Source organism: Triturus cristatus, chromosome 7 (genome assembly GCF_964204655.1).
Source record: "Triturus cristatus chromosome 7, aTriCri1.1, whole genome shotgun sequence".
Classification (NCBI taxonomy): domain Eukaryota; kingdom Metazoa; phylum Chordata; class Amphibia; order Caudata; family Salamandridae; genus Triturus; species Triturus cristatus.
Genome location: NC_140590.1, coordinates 1,355,781,184 through 1,355,802,858, shown reverse-complemented (window position 1 = coordinate 1,355,802,858; position 21,675 = coordinate 1,355,781,184). Strand labels below are relative to the sequence as shown.

General features: G+C 42.5%; 1 protein-coding gene across 23 annotated transcripts in view; it reads right to left on the bottom strand.

Moving 5' to 3' along the window:
* The window catches only part of LOC146812053 (copine-1-like), a 633,944-nt gene that overhangs the window by 525,768 nt on the left and 86,501 nt on the right, over window positions 1-21,675 (bottom strand). For 9 of the 23 annotated variants that reach the window (XM_085619050.1, XM_085619039.1, XM_085619045.1 and 6 more), the window contains exons 2-3: window positions 7,112-7,210; window positions 5,853-5,939 (exon numbers count right to left, since the gene is read on the bottom strand). The exons of 3 other annotated variants lie outside the window; for them this stretch is intronic. The gene's annotated coding sequence lies outside the window, so the exon portion shown is untranslated. The remainder of the gene's footprint in view (window positions 1-5,852; window positions 5,940-7,111; window positions 7,211-21,675) is intronic. 11 more of the 23 variants (XM_085619047.1, XM_085619044.1, XM_085619055.1 and 8 more) reach the window with 2 other exon arrangements.

Here is a 21,675-nt window from a genome sequence, read left to right as displayed (position 1 = left end):
TTAAAAACGCAGTTCGGTTTCATTTTATTACAGGTGGAATTAGCCAACCCTGAATTTGTATGGTGACGCCGAGAAATAATTAAGAGTGGCTGTAATAACTTGCACAGATGTACGTACGGAGTGATAGCCTGGAGCCTCCGTGCACGCAGCGAAAATGGGCGGCAGGTCTGACTGCTGTTACATATCGCAGCAGCAGGGCGTAGAGCACACGGTGTCTGTTTATTCAAGAGCAGGACTGCCTAAGGCCATTGTGGCAGGATGGCTTCGTTAGCCTATTGTCGATGAACGGGAGAGTACCTGTCGCTCCAGCTCCGAGCACCGTGTAATCCACCGCAGGATTATCAGCGAATCCTGAGCCCTATGTCACTGGCAAAATATGCAGAAGTCTAAACACTGAACTGGAATTTCACCCCTGCAGGGAGCGCGCACACGCACTCACTCTCCACACGGGGCCCCACCAGACAGGGAGCACAAGACAGAGAGAAAAAAAAAAGCGGCAGTGAAAGCAACCTCGAAAGCGATCGCTATTTTAAAATAAATAGATAAACGCCGGTGCGCACGCCACAGCGAGCCATCCAGTTTCCATTATCGCGCCCGTGTCTGGGCACGATAATTGAAACCACATAGCCGGCGGTGCGCATAAGACACCAATAGGCCATGGGAGGAGCAATGCGCCCGCCTTTGGCCTTTGCGTGCTCCGTTTGAAAAAAACTCAAAGACCAACAGCGGAAGCCAAAAGGAAAAGCACATGCACAAGCGTGTGCGATTCCAGGCTCCGTTTTCAAACCCCGGACAAAAGGACTCTCGCTGCGCAAGCAGTGCTGCGCACTGCATCGCTAGGCGCGAGACCTAAAAAAAAAAAATCAAGGTTTTCAAAAGTTTGTAAATAAAGGCAGACGGAGCATCTGTGTGACAGCAGAGCAATTCTTTATTGCCAAGAAAACTTGCAGGGCGTGTTTTCTATTTTAACTCTTCCTCCCCTGTGCTAACACCTTCCCCCCTCCCCTATCATCTCACAAAAGAACTTAAGCACGACTACATCAATAACATTGCCTCTGTCGAAAATGCGCACATGCAAATCGTAACGTCTTAACAAATAAAACAAAATGTAACTATGTCAAAGGCAATATTTTATAAAGTGGCAGTGCGGTTTGGCTAATCAAAGTAAGATCAAAAAAAAAAAAGGAAAAGCACAAGACCGCATACAAGGATGATACAAAAGTGAAACAAACCTACATGCACCTGATTTTATTAACCGTTAGCACAGCGCTCACATACCCTTTCCTCCAGGCTGTGTTCACTGGCTTTGATTCGTAGCTTTCCTCCTCCGTCTCCCACGTGCTAACCACATTGTAAACAAGTTTCCTTTAAGCACTGTTCTTAAACAAAAACTGCAGAAGTTGAAACAGACCTCTCCAAATCGAAGATTTACCATCAGATGCGAGGGACAGACAAAACAACTAAGGATCAGCAGATCAGTATGTCAAGGAGCAGCAGATCGGTAGGTCTAGTACCAGCATGCACTTTGAACGAAGGTGCATGTGAATCACTAGGTTCCAGAGCTACGGGCAGATTGGCACACAGCGGCCAAGGCTAGGATGCCAGGAGCTAGCGTAAAGTAACCTAAAATGAATAAGGGTGGCACAGATGGATACTTCAAGGCTAAAAATGAGGGTCTAAAGAAGCAAAAAGATGCTTTGAATATATTTGGCGGTCAGAAGACATGCAATCAGCGAAAGCTCTTCAGTACACGGTGACAGGTCAGCCAAATAGACTAGGCCTCAAGGACTCTGGAGGCTAACTTTGCAAATTACTGGTCTAGTTCCATCACTGGCCTGTAGCGTTATTACATTGGGCTGACAGACTGCATGCAGTCAGAGTACGCGTCAGAGAATGGTCATGAGGGGTCTGAAGCACGTATGTGGGGGTGCTTTAGGATTGACAAGTCTCGGAGGTGGAATGGGAACTAGAATATGTCTGACTGAGGTTTTGCTTGAGTTACAATAGGTTTAACCTAAGGGACAGGGCTGGCTGGCTACAAGGGCCAACATCCCATCAGATGGACAGTCATACAACACTCATAATTGTAGTCAACTGGGCCCCTCAATCTCACTGGTTATAGTGCAATGGTACCTGCTGAATTAATGATTGATATGCCCCTTCCTGCACTGCTCCAGGCCATGCTGTACCTGTTCTTTGTGCGTTATGGAACCCAGCGCCATTCCTCAGTGTGTCCCGATTGAGAAGTATGTATGAGTTAAGTTTGTACTTCTGCTGTGTGCTCTATGTAGGGGTAGGATGGGGGTGGAGGGGGGAGAGACTATGCGCTGCTTTTAGCTCGCGGGGGGCGGAAGAGATAAGAGATCTAGCAACAGAAACGTTTTAAGAGCACTGGTTTTGGCTAAAGAAGTTGCCAAAGTAAGAGATTGTTTTTGATATACTGCCAATGAACACCAACCGCCAGAGTTGTTCAGCATGGGGGAAAAAGATTTTATGCTGTACATGTGCATGGTGCCAACACACATGTAGGTAGGCATTCTGGTGCTAAGAAGGCCCAGCGGTATGGACATGCATGCGTCACCACAGATATAGGTCATGACACAGGAGCCATTTAGTTTGCAGTTTTTGTACTATCCCAGGGCGGCAGTTGCCCATTTCGGAACACTAAAATGAATTACTGGTCTGCAAAAGCACTCTTGGGTAAAGGTGCAGTATGGTAGGTGTCTGGGCTCTTCTAATGTAGGGAAAGGCAAGAATGTGAAGGAGAAGCAGCACGCAGGGAAGGAGCATGAAAGTAAAAAAAAAAATTAAAAAAAAAAAAAAAATTAAACATAAGCACTCTAAAAGAGTGTTAAAAGCAACATAAAAAGAACAGTACTCTAAATGTAGCAGTAGAAGGATACAAATCATGCATTCCAAAGGAAGGTAAAGAAGATATGCTGCAAGGGGGAGGGATGAACACTAAGATGAAGAAAAGCCAAGTTACACGAAAGGCAACCAATTGTAAGCAATGGGCTGACCAACACCCACTGCAAGTATTAGTACTCTCTACAATGGGTCTTCAACAAAAATCAGCAAAAGAGGTCTGCATTCTTATAAAAACAACCTACTTATACAATATCCTGTACCTTTAACATACATACTTTCTCAACACGGGTGTCCTCTAGTTGTATGTTCAGGCTACTGTAGTCAGTTTGAACTATAGCAGTATCAGTCATTAAACCCTTCACTTTTACACGTTAAAACACAATTATACTTAAAACAAAGAGACAACTCCCATGAAAGACAAGTTTGTTTATTTGTGTTGTTTGTCTAATACTGAAGAGTAAGTCAATGAGTTATGTAAATTTTAAGAGCACTTCCCCAAGAACGTACTTCCAGCTGTTCAGTACACTAGCAAACTTGTCTTCACCCCACCAAAATTGTACATTTCATTAGTGAAAAACTATTCACAAAGACAAGAGGTAATCTTTTCTAAACAAAGGACTATAGAACCAGGCTAATCAACTTTATTCTCCCCATAAGATTTTTCCATGGTGATCAAGAGGTCCCCCAAGTCTGTGCAACAGACAGCATATATCCCTTTTGCCAAATCTAAGACCTTCAAGAGTGAAACCGACCATTTTTGGTTAAAGGCCAACCACAGTTACTCATACAAAACGCATTATAACAGATCAAAGTTTCTGCACGTACTACCATGAGTAACAATACAGACTTGTGTGACGGCCCTCTTCCTAGTGGGGGGGAAAAAAAAATCTCAGGAAATATTTTGAGTTTAAATATTAGATCATCAACTTTTGAGAGGAAATTAGTATTATGATCAATGCAAAAAAAAATCACTTAGGTCCATGTCCAATTGCCTTTGACAGTCAAGGTTGTCAAAAAAGTTAACAGTGCAAACATGTGTTGAGGAAAAACAAACAGGTTACAGGCCAGAAAATGGCACGGTGCCTTACCAACTGGAAATGAGGAAGCACCATTCAGAAGATTTTTATTAGCAACCAACAGTTCTTATTCTGCGTTACCACTCGTCTATTTTCAAAATCGCATACGACAAGGAACTCAAATGACTTATGAAAACTGGACGATGGTGGGAAAGGGGCTAAGCAGGCATGGCAAAAGACCATTGTAGCTAACAAAAACGATTAGATAAACATTCAAAGATTACTCCCGTGCTAATCGGTCGCCACGTCAAAAAGCCTGTATTTCGCTCTTCAGCATTTAAAAGTAACCTATGGTGAGGGCCCTTCGGCATACCGGGTGGCTGAACAGATAAACAGGACAATTTAAGCTGATTCTAGTGAAAAATAGAAGCAAGTTTGCTGCTAGGGGGACAGAAATTACATTAGTCAACTTTGACTAGGAATGCTTGAGATAAGATCAAAACATGAGGGTGGGAAACTGGTGGCTTCTTAACTGGGACAGACCTGAGAATAGCGGCAGCAGTCCACTTCCCAAGAAGATACCATTCAAAAGACCCAAACATTGTTTACCTTCTCCAGTAACATCTCATGTATGTGGTTATAAACAAAACACTATCTTTGTACCAAACCCCCTACTGGCCAAATGAAAGTGTTCCTACCTGTGCAAGGAAATAACACATGACAAAAACATAAGTATAACACTTTAGGCATTAAGAAAGTAAGTTACAGATAATGCCAAAAATGTAAGCTCCCACTATTTCCATTTGGTGATCAGACAACCGCACATTGGCAAGCCCACAATTGCCCTACAAAGGCAATCCGCAAGAAATATCTAACAGGATTGAAAAAAAACGAGCGCAAGCATATAAAATACAATAGGCTGGCTACCCTTTCCAGAATGTATACCACAGCTCCATAATCACATGTGTGCACACTTTCACTATTCTATATCTATCCAAATTCTTAAGCAGCCAATGGGCATACGCAACAAAGCATGCTTTGCATATCCTGTTAACACAGGCAAATACAAGCATACAAACCTTGAAAATCTGCATAAAGATCAGGACCATAAATCGAATTGTTGAGTGGTTCAGGGCGTTTATTAAGTCTAGTAGAATTGTAAAACAAAAGAATACCTTATAACCCGACAGCTTTAACATGTTCAACTGCATGCAAATATGTCAATATGTTTTTCTTTTGGCATTCGGGCGTAGTGGAATAAATGGTCTAGAGAATCATTGCACAATCGGCAAAAAAGGGTTTCCGCGTGGAACTGTTACATGGAGTGAATGTCGAAGTTCTAAGCTATGTTTATCAGCTGACAAGATGCCTCACTTAACATGCATGACATGGTAGGTTAGAAGTGGCTGTACCTTTACAAGTTAAGCCATATAAAAGCAGAAAGGTTTCTATGAACTGCAAGCGTATAGAAGCGTGTTAAAGATAAGCCATGGAATTAAAAAGGTTATGCTATCAAAAGATAGCTTACAAAATCAAATAACTATAAAACGAAGCATTCAGCAACAGTGGATTTTAGGCGAGTACATAATCGATGTAGAAATGTTATTGCCCATAAAGAGAAGAGACCTAGTCGGCTTCTCTGATTACCCCCAAAAAAATAAACCTTTGTACATCTTGTAAGTAACAGCACATTTAGATGACATCTAAACACACACCAGAGGCAAACTGGATGTGTAAATTTCTTGGTGGCCGTCAGAAAAAAAAAAAAAAAATCGAACATTTGTAATTAAGTGCCACCAAATAAAATGGCTTCCAATTCAGAGAAAATTGATGTTGATAAGCAAATCAAGGAGAGAAAAACGAACATCTAACAAGGCACAAACAAGCTATTTTTAGGAAAATTAGTTAAGCCAGTTTAGTCTATATTTAAATGTAGACTAAACAGACCTTCAACACAAGGCGTCTTACCTGTAAAAACCAATAGATGTTCCTTAACAAGTAGGAGAGGACACCCAAGTCAATCCTGTGGGCAACCAATTAAAACCAAGTTTAAGACTGCAATAGAGAATAAATGGAGGCAAAAATCAATGCAGGCAACAGTAACAGTCAAGGATGATGTACGATGAAATATAAATCAGCTTGAATCAAACACTTGAAAATAAACTTTGAAAAGATTCACCCAAGAATGAGGCTTTTGATGCTAAAGCAATAAGATAGTGAAGCAATAAGTAAGCACAAGATTGCCTTAAATGTATTCTCAAATGTGCACCAACAAGCACCTTAAAGTACTTTTAACCTGCAGTTAACCCATTTGCAGACTATTGTGTAAGGGATCCTAAATGCTCGTGGTTTGTTTTCTAAACTCCAAACAAAATCATCCTTTTTCTCATATGTATTCATCAATCAACAAGCTACTTGAGGGCAGGTATTACAGGCAATACAATAAATTCAATCCCAAACGCCAATGGCAACATATGCTGTAAACATTTCAGCATATAGTAAAGGGTACGACAGCGTCTGAGTGGTAAAGAGAAATTCCATGTATAGTCACGATGTAGATGTTCATCTGATGGCAAACATTTACATAATATACTTTATGACAAACCAGGTGTACCCCAGAAAACGTCTCCCCTATTTTAGACACTCCACATTTGGATTATTCAATCAAACGTTTAGGTGAAAATGATACAAGATATTTCTGAAAGGTGCAACTTAATTTTAATCTTTCACCAAACCAGTGAGAGACTTAACAGAACTGACCCTAAAACCGTAATTTTTTTCAAGGGTTAGATACAATCATTAAAAAAAGAAAACAAAAAAAAACAAATAACACAGTATTGAAATGTTTTCCCCACATAAGCATTCACTGCAGTAGGCAATATTTAGGATCTCCATAAAAGCATGTTCATTATATACACATATTCAAAACTTTGTTTTTGACCATCAAGTAATTCTTCTAACGCAGCCCATAAGCTGCCGCTAAATAAAATCAACATTTTAGGGACAAGGGAAAGTGTTTTATTAAAAACTTACATTAACCAAACAAGATGTGACGATCATTGACATTTCAAGTCATTTAAGAACAAGCGATGTTCAGAATAAACCGAATAGCATATACGGACAACGTTGCACATTCAAAACCAAATCAGAAATTGGTTACAAATCGGGCCCCAACATACATTTAACGGCGTCATGCATGCATGTTTTAACACTTAATAAAAACCAACCTTTTTGAGCCCCATTTAGCTGTGTCTCATGACCAATTTCAACAAAGAATACTTTGCGATCTGCGGCCAGGATTAGCAATTTTTCAAACAGTCCTTTGCCTTAATAGAACAGACATACAAAAGAAAGTATTTGAGAAACAGTTCCTAAAATCTAAATTAAAAAAAAGGATGTTGTGAACAATTAGTGTCTTGCAAAATGGGAAATGGGTGTCGATATAGCTGGATGAAACGTGCATCACATTTTAATTATTGTTTTCACAGGAACACACTGTACGAGCGATACCGATTACAATATGCAAACCAAGATCATGTACTGCAAAAGTATCAAACTGCACACAATTTTACAAAAATCACCCAAGAATCATTCCAATACATTCGACTATCATATAAACCATTACAAATGACGATAAAAAGGTATACAAGTTTGCTCGCCGATGCCAAAGACCATAGACACATTGGGAACTACCCATTTTGGATATGTTGATAGAGCTACATTTATTTTAGAGGTTTTATATAGCGCTGGCTGGAGAAGAATTATCAGAGCGCTTTACATGAGTATATGATAGTTACAGTAAAAAGAACAAAAATCAGCAAAAATCAACAGCAGGGAATAATTAACAGGTTACAAGAGACAGTTTGTAATTATACAAGTACGGGTATAAGAGCAGGAGCAATTTACAAATCTAACAGGTGAGATAAGAAAATGGGTTAGGGTTAAGACCCCCAGTATTTCTTGAGGTGGTGCACTATGAGGTCCTTTTTAAAGCTGAGATAGGACGGGTTGCATCGCAGGTCTCTGGGGAGGGCATTCCAGGTGCTTGGGGCATTACCGGAGAAGGAGAGGGATTGAGTGGATTTTTTTTAACAGGAGTAGGACAAGGAGGAGAGCGTTCGTACTTCGAGCTCGGGAACTGCCCGCTATGCAGTTTGTTGGCGAGGTAAGGCGGAGTGTTTTGGCGGAGGGCTTTGTGTGTAATGCAAGCATCTTTGGAGGCAGACCTACCTTCAATAGGGAGTCATTTAAGAGTTGAGGGCTGGGGAGATGTGGTGGAAACGTTTGCAGTCGGTGAAGAGTCTAGCTGCAAGGTTGAGAACAGATTTGAGAGGAGCTAGGTGGATCTTATGGATCCCGGTGAGGATGGCGTTGCCGTAATCAATTTGAGTTGACCAGGGATTGAACTACTAGTTTAAAGTCTTCTGATGGAATAAAGGGCTTGATTTTTTGAGATGGCGGAGTGTGAACAGGGCTCCTTTTGCAGAAGTTTTGATGTGAGAATTGAGATTAAGGTTATTGTCAATGGAGACACCAAGAGATTTGACTGAGTTGGACAAGGAGAGACAGCAGTTGAGGGCATTGAGGTCAGAGATCCAAGTTTGGATGGGGAGAGGGTTGGATTTAGGGGAGAAGAGAATGATTTCAGTTTTTAGGTCTAGCCTGAGCCAGCGCATGCGCTGTCTCAAGCGAGACATTTCGTAAGTGGGTTTTGGAAGTGCTACCCAGAGGCAGCCGGCCACCATCTTGCTGTTACGCACACAAGCGCGCACAGCCGCCAGCTTTCAGCACCCGAGGACCTATCTGGACCCTAATTACTTTCAATTTTGCCGCTCGCGTGTTTGCCGTCGCGCACGCGCGCTCCCCTGCTTTTATTTTCTTTCTCTCTCCTTGTTGTCCCCTTTCTTTTCCCCTCTACACCCCATCTCCGATCAGTATCTGTCTCTTCCTTAATTTACACCTCTCGCTCCTCCATGGTGCTTTCTCTTTTCAAGTTTGACTCTCCGTAGCTTTCACCGCCTTCCGGTGTCTTCAGTTTCCACGTCACAAATACTCGTGATCTACTCCCTCAGAGTCCTACACAGGCAATCCCTGTTCAGAAAAGGAATTTTGGCAAAAATGAGTCTATTGAATACTTTTTCTTCCCCGCATTACTGTTAATGTGACATGAATTTGTCTGATCTCCTGGACTCCTCCAGCACTGTAACCCCTTAAAGATGTCATGGTACTCCACAAGTCGCTACCATCTCCCGACACTACAGGGTGCAAATCAATTCCAATCAGATTTGCGGCGAAGATCTTTCTATTTCAGAGGAAACAACAAAAACAAGCATTGGCATTGCTAATAGGTCTCGCTTTTGGGACCTTACAAGTATTTAGTTATGCAGCACAATATCCTTGGTGCAACAACATCAAGTGTTGCATGGTGAAACACTTATAAGGTCCCAAAGGCAAGACCTAGTGGCTATGCCAACGCTTGTTTAGGGTTCAGTTTGAGATGATTTAATTGGAACTAGGATTGAATCTTGGCGAGGGGGTTGTGAAGGTGTAAGATATCAGCATGGGTTTTGATCTTTTAGTACAGTTGAGTATCAGCAGCATAGAGGTGGTAGTTGATTCCAGCTTAAGGATAAGAGTGAGGGGTTCCATTAAAAGAGATGGCAATTGAATAGATCCCTGGGGGACTCCTAGGGAAACCGGAGTGGGGCTAGAAAGAGTTGTGAATTTTGATTTGCTGTGTTCGATGTTGCAAGTAGGAGACAAACCATTTGTGGGTAGTACCATTAAGGCCAAAACGATCTTTGAGAACATTAAGTAGGGCAGAGTGGTTGACAGTATCAAACGCTGCGGAGAGATCAAGGAGGATGACTATACACGTCTCGCCATTGTCAAGAGAGTGATGATGTCAGCAACGATATTTAGCATGGCAGTTTCGGTACTGCAGCCTTTTCTGAAGCCTGATTGAAGTGGGTCAAGCAGGTTAAATTTTCGATGTGTTTGTCTAATTGGAGCAAGACATTTTTCGAGGGCTTTAGAAAGAAGGGGGAGGTTAGAGATGGGGCGGAGATTGTTTAGGTCATTGGGGTCGGCATTGGAGTTTTTAATAATGGGGGAGATTTGACCAAGTTGAAGAGAGATAGGGACACATCCTGAGGCCATGGAGGTGTTGAGGATTGTGGTCCAAGATGGTGCAATGGTGTGTTTTAGGTCCTGGATAAGGTTTGAGGGGAGGGGGTCTTTGGTGTGGGAGGATGGCTTAAGTTTAGTGATGATGTTGAGAACTTTGTGTTCTGTAACAGGGAGGAAAGTATGCCAGGATGAATTGTTTTTTAGTTGGGAGTTAGTGATTGGGAGTAAGAGGAGAAGCTGTGGGTGGGATTGGGGTGAAGTTCTAGCGGGTTAATCAGTGGGTGTGTATGTAAGGGGTAAGGAGAGGTGGAGAAGTGGGCAGGTGAGCGGGGGTATGGAGAGAGCAGTGAAGGGTTTAAAAGTGATGTCAGGAGTAGGAAGGGGGCTGGTTGGAGTAAGTTGAAAGAAAGGATTGGTCAATTTTGGAATTTTTTTTCTGAGAAGTGGGCAATTTCTTCACATCTAGCAGTTGAGGACAACAGGATGGGCAGTGAGGTGGAGGTTTGGTTACGAATAATGTTTCTCTGGGTCTGTTTTTGGCCCGATCGAGTTGGGTACGGAATAAGGATGCCTTTTCGTTAAAAATGTTTCTTGTATGTTGATCTAGCTTCTCTAAGGAAAGATAGATTAGGAAGAGAGGGATGTTGCCTCCAAGTTCTTTCCATAAGTCTAAGAGAATGTCTTTCCTTATTGAGCTCAAAGTTAAACCAAGCTTGGAAGGGATATTCCTTTGATTTTTAAATTGGGTCGGAAGGGCTATTCCGTTGATTTTTATTTTGGGTCGGGGCAATTTGGTCAAGGACATGTGACTGCTTTATTAAAATGGTCAGTGAGATCATTTGCATTTTGAGAGAGGGGTGTGAGGAGCAGTTGGGCTTGGAGTTTGGAATCAAAAACACCAGGGGGGGGGGGATCTGTTTAAGGTTTCTGGTCAATTTCTTGGGTTTGATGGGCTGGGTCGGAGGGAGAGGAGAAGTGGTAGAAATGGTGAACAGCATGGTGAACAGCATGAGGTGGTGGTCAGACAAGTCAAAAGGGATGATATTGGTCAGGAAGGCCAGGTCCTTATTGGAAATAATGGTGTCTAGGATGGCTCCTTTGGGGTGTGTAGGGACCTGACAAAGTTGCTGGAGGTCATTGATCTCCAGAGGATTGGAGAGGAGGGTGGTTGTGGGGTCTTTGGAGTCATTTAGGTGGAGGTTGAGGTCTCCAAGGAAAAGATTTCCAGAGTTAGATATAGAGGATTGGGTGAGAAGGTCAGAAAGTACATGCAACTGTAAACAAAACAAATGTCTGTTTGCATATAGAATTGGAGAAATGGCAATTGACTTGGAATAGCGTACTTAAAATATGCTTAACATGGACCTGCCAACTAACACTCAGCCAACGCGTGATATTGGCTCCCTTCACACGGTCACCTGCAGAGGAGCCAATTTCACATGGTGGCATGAAAGACTAACTTAAAATCACTATACAGTGTTTTTCCAGCTCATTTTTGGAGGCTCTGGGCTGCTGATATCCCTTAAGGACTGCGAAATACCCCAGGACATCAGCGGCATCCTCAGCAAGCTTTAGTTTTTCTTGGGAAGGAGGCAAATTGCCTCTAAGCATGAGGCCACACCGCCTTCTAGGCCATGCCCCCTTCTCACACAGTAATATAGTTTTGTATAATATAGTTTTGTATGCTGGCAGGCCTGTTAATCCGTTTTTAACCCCATTCATATTATAACAAATACTTGCTGTTTAGGTCTAGCAGAGGCAGTGCGCATGCTGTATGGTTAGGGATTTGAAACTCCACCCATATTTTTCATTGGCTTGTGTCGTTGCCTGCCATAAATGCTGGCTTCTGATTTCTTAATGGCCTTGTTAGTCCCTCCTTAGTACAGCCTTGTCTTCATTTGAAACCTCTTATGGCGACTGACCCTTCTACTTCTGTTGTGACACAGTATGTTTTATTTAATCCGTAAGCACTAGGTTCCTTACATGAGGTTTGCCCTACTGCAGGCACGACATCCTTTCTTCTATTCAGCACGCTGTGTGTGCTTTCACTTTCCAAGCAGCCAGGACAATGGCAGCCGCTTCTGTGCAATGAAATAGGTCTCTAATTCAGGAAAGTTTGAGCTTAAACTCTAGTAAATGCGAGACCTATTGCATTGCAAATGCTTGTCTTTTGTGTTGTTGCTCCTTTTGAAAACGTGTGTGCTGCAAGGTGAAGCGTAGCATCTTCTTGCAACACCTCTGGTCTTGTACAATGCTTGCAAATACAGCAACTGATTCGCTTTATTAACTTTTTTTGTTCTAAAGGTTTTTTTTATTAGGTTTTCAACAGACAAAACAAGGCAAAACAAATGCCACACAGAGTTGTAGCCAGAAACCTAGTGTTCAGAAATTCTCTACTACAAGGCAAAAACAATATAGAATATACATAGTACTGCAAATATACAAAATAAAGCAGAAGGAAAATGATAAAGTGGTTCACTAACTGACCACATGCCGTCCAATATTAGGAAGCGATTCCAACAGTCAAGTATAGGGGGATTACAACCAGAGAATAACTCATTTACCAGTGACAAGCATGTGTAGGCGCTTGGATGGCCTATCTTGAAGAGCATAAGGTTACAAAGATATAAAGTGGGCACACAGATCATGAAAAAGTGAGGGGCTCAGGGAGGGTTTGTCAGAGAAGTAAGTATCCAGAGATGACCATACCCTGTTATTTTGACATTTCCGTGGGGAGTTCTGAAGAGAGATATTAACTGCACCTCTTAAGAAAGATCCAGTTGAGACAGGCCTTAAAGGAGCAGGCAGCTGTATGTTTCCAGTTGGCTAGTATCGATTTACATGCATATGTCCAAAAAATGTTCACTAGAAATCTATCATTCTGTGTTTGGACTTTAGGATCTAGAAATCCTTGAATTAGTGATAGAAAAACCTTGTTAAGGCGGACCCCACAAATAGTGTAGATTAAGTCACACAGTCTCAAAATGAGGAAACCTTGCATCAGTAGAATAGAAGTTCAGAGGTCCCCAGTAGCAGCATTACAGTTCCAACAGAGGGTCATCTTTAAGAGACAGTTGTGGAGCCTTGACGGAGTCCAAAATGATCTATGCAGAAGCCAATATTTAGTCTGGGAGGGCGGTGGGGAGATCTTGTGGGAAACTACTAGGTTCCCCGTTATATGAGGGGGGGGGGGGGGGTCGTGGCTATTACATTTTTCTAATACAGGTTTCATGAAGGATGTGGATTTAGATCATAAGAGCTGACAGAACTTAGAGGATTGGTGGCCTGATTTGTTAAAGGCCATTATTGTCTTGATGGAGGGATTATTATCAGGGGGGTTTAATTTGGACAGGCTTGCTTTGAGTTTAAGAAAGTCATAAAAGTCAATGTCTGAGAGGTTGTAGTGCTGTTTAAATTCTCTGAAGGAGAGAGGGGCACTCAAGGAGACCAGATGACTTGGGAAGTGGATGCCTTTTGATGCCCACGATTTCTAGAATATGGATTTCGCTTTGATTTTGATCTTTGTGTTCGATAGCGATATCATGTTGGAACAAATGAGGGGTCTCTAGAAGTTCATCATTTTTGTCAGAGCTATTTTTGTATTGGAGATAATGTATTTTCCAGGGGTAATATGTTACTGGATAAAAGCGCAATAGGCTGAAGTACACCAAGTAATTATTTTTCAACTAGTAGCCAGGAGGGAGTGTAATAAGGGGGTGGGGAAAGCCAAAGAGAGCCTTGTCTGACTAGGAAGGTGTTTTTTTTTTTTTTTAAATCTGCCAAGTTAACACCGCCTAGGTGGACAGGTAAAGAATTTCTTGAGAGAAATTCTCGCACGTTTGTTTTACCATAGTAGTTATATTAAAACTTTGTCCAGCTTGTGATGGAATTCCTCCGATAGAACAAGGGGTAGCATACTGATCAGATAGTTGACAATTGGTGTGATCATCATTTTGAAGGTCTCGCTCAGACCTTCCACCAAGTAATACATTTGAGATTCCAGCCCTCCAACTGAGCATTTTTTTTAGTGTTAGTTTTTCATTGTGGGCGAGCGATTCTAACAAGTCGGCATTGAATTCTAGATCAAGGTATTTAATGTGGTGGGGTTGCTAAGCTAGACCCGTGAATTTGAACAGATCACTAAAACAAAGGTTATACAGACCCATGATTTCAGACTTGTTTTCAAGTTTATATGCGGACACCCGGACATAATCCTCTATTGATTTTAGTAAAGCAGGGATTGAGTGAGATGCGTCTTTGGACAGGATGGGTATATCGTCCGCATATGTGGCTTTTATTTTCGTGTTATGGAAAGAAACTCCAGCTATATCTGGGTTGGCCACGATCCAGAGTAGTAATGGCTCTAGTGTCAAAATGAATAGATATGGGGAAAGGGAGCAGCGCTGTCGGGTACCCCTCTCTAGATTAAAAGCAGAGAATAAGAGACAATCTGAACGTATTCTAGCTGAAGAGGCAATCTGAACGTATTCTAGCTGAAGGGGCACTATATAAATGCCATGACCATTCTCGTAAAAGTGTCACCGAGGTTAAATTTCAACAGGGTCTCTCGATGAAAGGACCAAGAGACCCTATCGAAGGCCTTCTCGGCGTCAAGGGTGATGGCTACAGTGTCCGAAGATGCAAGTTTTGCTTTCTCAAAGATGTGACAAAGACGACGGGTGATATCGCTTGAGAGTGTTTTTCATGAAGTCCACCTGAGAGTGATTAAAGACTGCAGCAATGGTTCAAGTCTTTAACACAATATTTTAGCGGAGATTTTTGTGTCTAAGTTTATTAATGAAATTGGTCTATAATTTTTCAGCAACAAAAAGGTTCCTTGCCCTCTTTTGGGATAACCACAATATGGGCCTCGCTTGTTGAATAGATCCTGTGTCTGAGAATTGCGGGAATAGGGCAAGGAGAGTAGATGAAAGTGCGGGGCGAATGTTTTATTGAACTTAGCATTGAAACCATCTTGACCTGGTGCTTTGTTAAGTTTAAATGAGTCAATAGCACTATTCACCTGCTCCATTGTTATTGGTGCTCTCAGTAATAGTTTGCCCTGGTCGAAGACAGATGGAAGGACTGATTCTTCATGTTAAGAACTACCTTCCTCCGACGGGAAGACAGTCTTCTTTATAAAGAGAAATGTATAAATCCTTAAGGATTTCAATTATTTTATCAGGGTTGGAGTGAGGAATGTTCTTGTCTTTGAGTGAGTTAATACCCTTACGGTTCTGTTTTAGGTAAGAGGCTAGAATTTTCCCCGCCTAATTGGCATCACACAGTCGTAAGGATTTGTATTTCAGACCACAGAGACCTACAAACTTTCCTAAATGAATGTGAGGGCGAGTGGTGGTTCAGTAATGGACACACACCAGGCTCCATCTACACAGCACCGCTGACTAGCCCATGTATTGACGCAAATGGTCGTCATTGTCTTCACCCATATCAGTTTGTTCTGGCAGGGTTAATTACTGGACTCTGGGTTAGTAGTTGGTGCATTGTTGCGCTTTGCTATACTCCCCCTATCTTTATTTACTCTAAGAAATTCAAGGAGTGAGAATTATTCTAAAGCAGAAAAGGGACGTATTCAAAGTTTAGTTTATTATCTGCAATGTTTGGGTCTTGCTTTAAGACCCAAACAAAAAACAACAAATAGTCGGACAGAACAGCAAAACCACAACTACAAGAAATACTAGTTAGAAATGGCATTGATTATCTACAGAGGTGAATAAGAGCGCATAGAATTACAAAAGACAGACACCAATTTTAGAGTGAGGTGATAGAACCACAGGAAAACTAAAGGAGCTGTAATAGAGAGTTTAAAAGAATAATTGAGTCATTAGCACAGCTTTAGTAGTGGGTGCATTTTAAATCTGACAAAGCCCTGTGAGGCATTGCTGAAAACACGACAGCAGATTCCTCAGGACCGTTGCTTAGATTAACTATTTATTAGGTGTTGCCTGCATACATTAGATATCAAGAACCATTTCTAGTATTAACAGCACCCAGGGTACATAAAGTAAGTAAAGTAAGTCCGTTTGTAGGTCTCGGCTAGCGATGGCTGCGCTTGCGCAGTCTCGCTTGCGAGATTTAATGTTTTCTAGTACGGGGCTTGAACCCGCCCCTCTTCTCCATTGGCTGGCTTCCTAAACGGAGGCCAGCCATTGGAGGAGAGGAGAGTCTGTCCATTTAAGCCCCGCCTTTTTCGGATTCGGGGGCGTGTTTTTTTTACTTTTTCTCTCTCCTCTGGAATGTAAACATTCCAGCCAATGGGAAGAGGAGAGAAAGAAAAAGCACGCCCCCGAATCCGAACAGGACGCTGCGTTTCACCATCTCCCTTTCCTCCCCGCCATGTTTCCCCACGGACGTTCTGCAGAGCGCGCTTCTGCCGTGTCCGTTTCATTATACCGTCAGTCTTCGAGCTGTGACGTTTCCAACGGCCGCCCTCCTCTGTATATCTGGAGCTGTGGCTCCGGGTTACGAGTGAATTATTCCTCATTATCTGTGGCCGCCAAAGCCTCTAATTGTTTACATGAAAGGTTGTTCACCATTCTGCGCCCTCTGCTGCGTGTCTTTCTGTGGAGGCATTCCTCATTCCCGACTGCGCTTCCGTGATCGCAGCTAGAAGGAAGTTGTTGCAATCTGGTGGACGAGGAGCGCTTCCTGGACGCTTTTATTTTTATTGCTCCCTCAGGCAGACTGCTGTGCTCTCGGTTCTGCTCTCAGTGCCGCTGGGCCCGACCTCCAAACCTTCCTACCTATGACGAAGATCTCTACGTCTCTCCTGTGCAGAGTACGGGGCTGCAGATTATGAACTAGCCTTGCACATGGCCATCATATCGGCAATGTCCCTGTTCCACCGGATATTGCAACGTGTTGGCAGTAATGAATTTCAGCGATATGGATGTTCTCGCCTGTAAGTACCTTTATTGAACTTGCACTGCGTGTTGCGTCGCAGGTCTGAATAATTGGGCGCGCTTGTTGCACTTTCAGTGCAGCGATAATAATGATTGACGGGTAGATGTTGGTAAACAGTGTGCATAAGTTAATTGATTACGTTTTGATTGCCTTGCGCTTTTTAGTTATACCTGAATCCCCCCCCCCTTCTGCATAATAATTATGCACATGTTGTACTGGCTATCTTTTGAAATAGTTCGCATTTAGAAGCCTTAAGAGTGTGTGTGTGTGTTTTTCGTGTTCTCCTTCTTTAGCCAACACTTGCCCTATCCACATTTCCTGATCCAGTTGAAGCATCGTGCGGGAGGGCCCTAGGCACGCATGATGCTTTGGCCAGACGCGCGTGTTAAATGGTTTACTTTTGGTAGCTGTTTCTGGACAGATGTTGCCTCTGTGTTCAGCACGAGGCGGAGCAGGTATCTGGTGCCCGAATCTCAAAACTTTTGACAGTGTTTAGCAACTTTGTTAAAACTCTTGACAAACTGTAGCAGAAGGTTAATCCAGCAACAGATTTGGAAACTCTTAAGAGAAGGAAAGGTATTTTCTTTGCTTAATCTCCCTGTGCCTACAAAAAATGAATGGGTCCTTGTGTTATGCAACTGGTGCTCATGTAAAGCGCTCCGATACCGGATACCTTCAGGTCAAGTTCATGCTATATAAAAACTACGAAAAAAAGAACCTCCCTTAACACACCCCCTGTATTCCACCCATGGCTGCTTCCCGGGAGAACTTTGTGTACATTGAGTGCCAAGTTGGTCGTCGTTCAGAAAATAAGCTTCAGTTGTGGAGGCCTCTTTTACTCCCAGCCTTGCTTCTCGTAAGCGGTTGTAAGGTTTTTAAAACCAATAAATACAAGGCATTGTCATTTACAATGCAAATAGCTCAAACTCTAGCAAATACAAGACCTATTGCATTGCAAATTCTTATTGCTTTCTTGTCATGGGTGTTTCAGAAGTGTCATCGGTAGTGCTCGCGACAATGTATGAACATCATGCAGCCACATTTTGGTGCTCGGTGCTCTATTGGCCTTCTATTGCATTGCTACATTCCTCTTGGCATTTACCAGGTTCAAGGCTATGAACTGAAATATTTTTTAGTGGTCTTGGATCTGGGCTTAAATCCTAGTCATGTACCCAAGAGCACTAAGTTCTATACACTTATGGAACACTGTGGTTATTGGTTCCAGTATTTCGGACCACAGTTGCTTGATGCATTGCCATGCCATACCATAAGTCTGCTTGTGCCACCTGGCATCGTTGGCTAGCATTAGATGCACTTCGATATATACAGGTGATCTTGGTAGGAGACAAGTGAGTGTGGGGCAAATAAACTATGTATATTTAAATGTGTGTGTGTGTAGGTGCCTCTGTGTGGGTGGCTGTGTGTGTGGGTGGCTTTGTGTGTGTGGCTCCGTGTGGGTGCAAATGCAATAGGTCTCGCATTTGAGAGAGATCAAGCTATTGACATTGTAAATAACAATGCGGTTTCTTTAAATATTTTAAAAACAAATAAAAATAATGTCATGAGCAATGCCAATAGCTCTAACTTTAACAATGCCGAGACTGTTGCATTGTAAATGCTTGTTATATAGCGCAGCTACTCACCCTTACGGGTCCTCGAGGCGCTGGGGGCCTTTGTGGAAATTAAGTGAGCTATTGCCCAGAATCACACGGTGCTGAGCTGCCGCCGGAGCCGGGGATCGAACTGTGAACCCTCTGCTCCGAAGTCAGCTGCCCTGGCCACTGCACCACACCTCTCCATAAAAAGGTCAAACAAAAGAGATACGACAAATGTGGATTACAACAGCCTAGTGCTACTTGTTTGGAGGTGTAAATTCCTGGCTTGATCAGTAGCCACCGATCTTTGAAGAAGGATCCAACACACTGGAATCCTTTACGAACATAATAAAACAGACTGTCTTTTAGATGATATGAGTGTATTTCATGACACTAGACCATCTATTGTGGGCAATGGGGGGGGGGGGGGGGGGGGGACGACTAACAGAGCTCCTCAATTAACATTAGGTGTACATCTATGCCAAATACAGCCACCAGAATATACAGGAGAACCAACTGTGCATGTTGTGACATGTACCAGGCGGGCAACTAGAGCCAAATTTCGGGGGGGGGGGCTGAAAAAGATTTCGGGGGGGGGGGGGGGGGGGGCTAAGTCTTCGGGCCATAGGCAGAGTGGCTGTAAGAAAGGGCGAAAACACAACAAAAGCCTCATTAATGAGTAAATGGTATTTTAAAGACCCGTGAAGTACTCTGGTGCAGCTGCAATTAGAGGGACGCCAGCCCGCGAGGCTGTCTCAGCCGGGCTGTCACACACGACGGGGGGGGCTGAAGCCCGGTGAGCCCAATGGGTGTTGCGCGCCTGACATGTACAGATGAGCAACTGTCACTTTAACAGCTACTCCTTCTTACCCAGAGTGATAATCTACGTTTCCTGCAAAACACAAAGGACCCTTCTACTGTCATATTGACAGCCTAGCTACCTTTACCCAGCAAGCCATCCTGACATCACTGAAATTTCAGACCATTCAAAATTAGCACGGTCCTATACTGCTTTGTGCCATGAAGGTAAAGTAAAGTTCCATTGATCATAAAAAGAGACCGCACTGGTTCACCACACCATTTGCTTAAATGAAGGAAAAGAAAGCACAATGGAAAAGCTACTGGTTAGAAGCCCATAAAAGTTACCTTCTGAACGCATTAACATATATAAATATACACACACGTAAGAGCAACGTAACTTCCTGGTTCCCACAGAAAATCCAAGACATTCAAGGAAATGGTTTGTTTTTTAAGAGATCAACAAGATGGAGCCATCCAGATCATTCAGAGGCACAGGCCAAGCTCAACTAATTAGAGATATGACAGAGAAGACATCCTCAAGCATTAATGCAAGTCTGGATAATGGGCAAGAGCAACATCAATTATTCAAGCCCACCCTATTAAAACAAAAAACTAGACCTCCATCAAGCGCACCCAATTCATGACCTACATCTACCCTCTTATTTTAATACAGATTCTGGACGCAGTAGCGGGGCAGTTCTAGAGGAAACACGCATCTTCTCAATGAAGCTAATTCCCCATAGAAAAAATAGCCATCACACACCAGAAAAAAAGTTATGGCCCTAAGGGAACAAGGAAATCATGGAGCACGGATGCTTCTAGACCACCCATTAACCTTCAACACTATGGTTCATGAGAAACCTACAGTCTGAAAGACAGGTTTAATTATAATCAGAAAAGCAGCACTGGAGGAGCTCGGATCCTTCCTGTAAGATTGGGGACAACCAACACTAGTTTAGGGCACTAAACCCCCAAACAGATCACACTAAACTGTTCCATCCCACAGGAGTTTGCCCATAGGCCTATTCTCTTTATATATATATATATATTTATTTATTTTTTTAAATAAGAAATCGCCTAGTGTATGCTTCCAACTGTGAAAAGTTCCCTTGATTTAAAGTACTGAAGACAATAGTCTTAGTAACTGGCTCAAGAGCAAGTGCACAATGATTCGGTACACCACATTTAATTACAACAATCTTTGTGCTGCAGGCAACTTGTAAAACTGCATGAAATTACCAAGAAGTGGTTATGCCCTTTTTAAAGACTGTATAGGAAATACAAATTAAGTTAGTATAAGATGCCTCCCATATCTACTTCAGGCATGATACAGAGAGGCAAACTGAAAGTTCTGTGGCAGAATTTCAGTTTGTAACCTAAGTCCAGTGCCTGTTAATTTAGGGTACACAGAAAGCAACAGTCTACTTTGCTGGTCCACCGCCACCTGCAACAAATACAGGCAGTACATTTTTTTTTTAATGGCCGGACTTTGTTGCGAAACGTACTCCACAAAAAACAGATTAAAATAAATTAAAACTAACGAGTTAGAAAAAAAAACGCAAAACATTTAATTTACAAAATGTGAAATGGAACACACTTCACAATGGCGAGAGCTGGAATGTGTTACGAAACTAATGATCATGATAAGGAGCACATATTGGTACAGGAACCAATAGGGCAACATGGGTTACTACTTGGGTGGCAAATTCCCTTTCACAATTCTTATGCAGTGAACTCCTTAAAAAATGAGAATGAAGCTACACTAATTACGTGCTAAGCATTATACACATGCCAATAACAAACATTCTATTACAAGTCTAATGCCATTACACACTTTGATGGAAAACATTCCACTGCACTACATTCCACAATGACCATGCTTTTCAAACCAGTCTCTCAAAGACTTGAACATCCCCCACTCCCTCAAAGCCACCACCTGTGATGATGTGTTGTCCGTAAACGTTAAATTTAGCCCTGGCCCCCAACTTAACGCCATCAACATATCTCTCACTAAGGGCATCTTCTCTGATGTTCTCACAACAAGGCAATTCCTGAACTCCAGTAAAAATCATTAGATTCCGATGACCAAGACAACTGCCAGAGCACCGCTCATTTACCCTTCAAGGACAATGTCACTAGAAAAACAATCTCTAGCCATCTTCGAGATAACACCAACATTTATAACTATCAATCTGCTTTAGATCATACTGCAGCATGTACACTGCAACCTTAAAAATCATAGGCGACTCCCTCCTAACCACAAATAAAGATGAACTTAACCACTTCATATTTCTGAACGTCTCAGTTGCCTTCAACACATCACCCCACCCTCATCCATACCC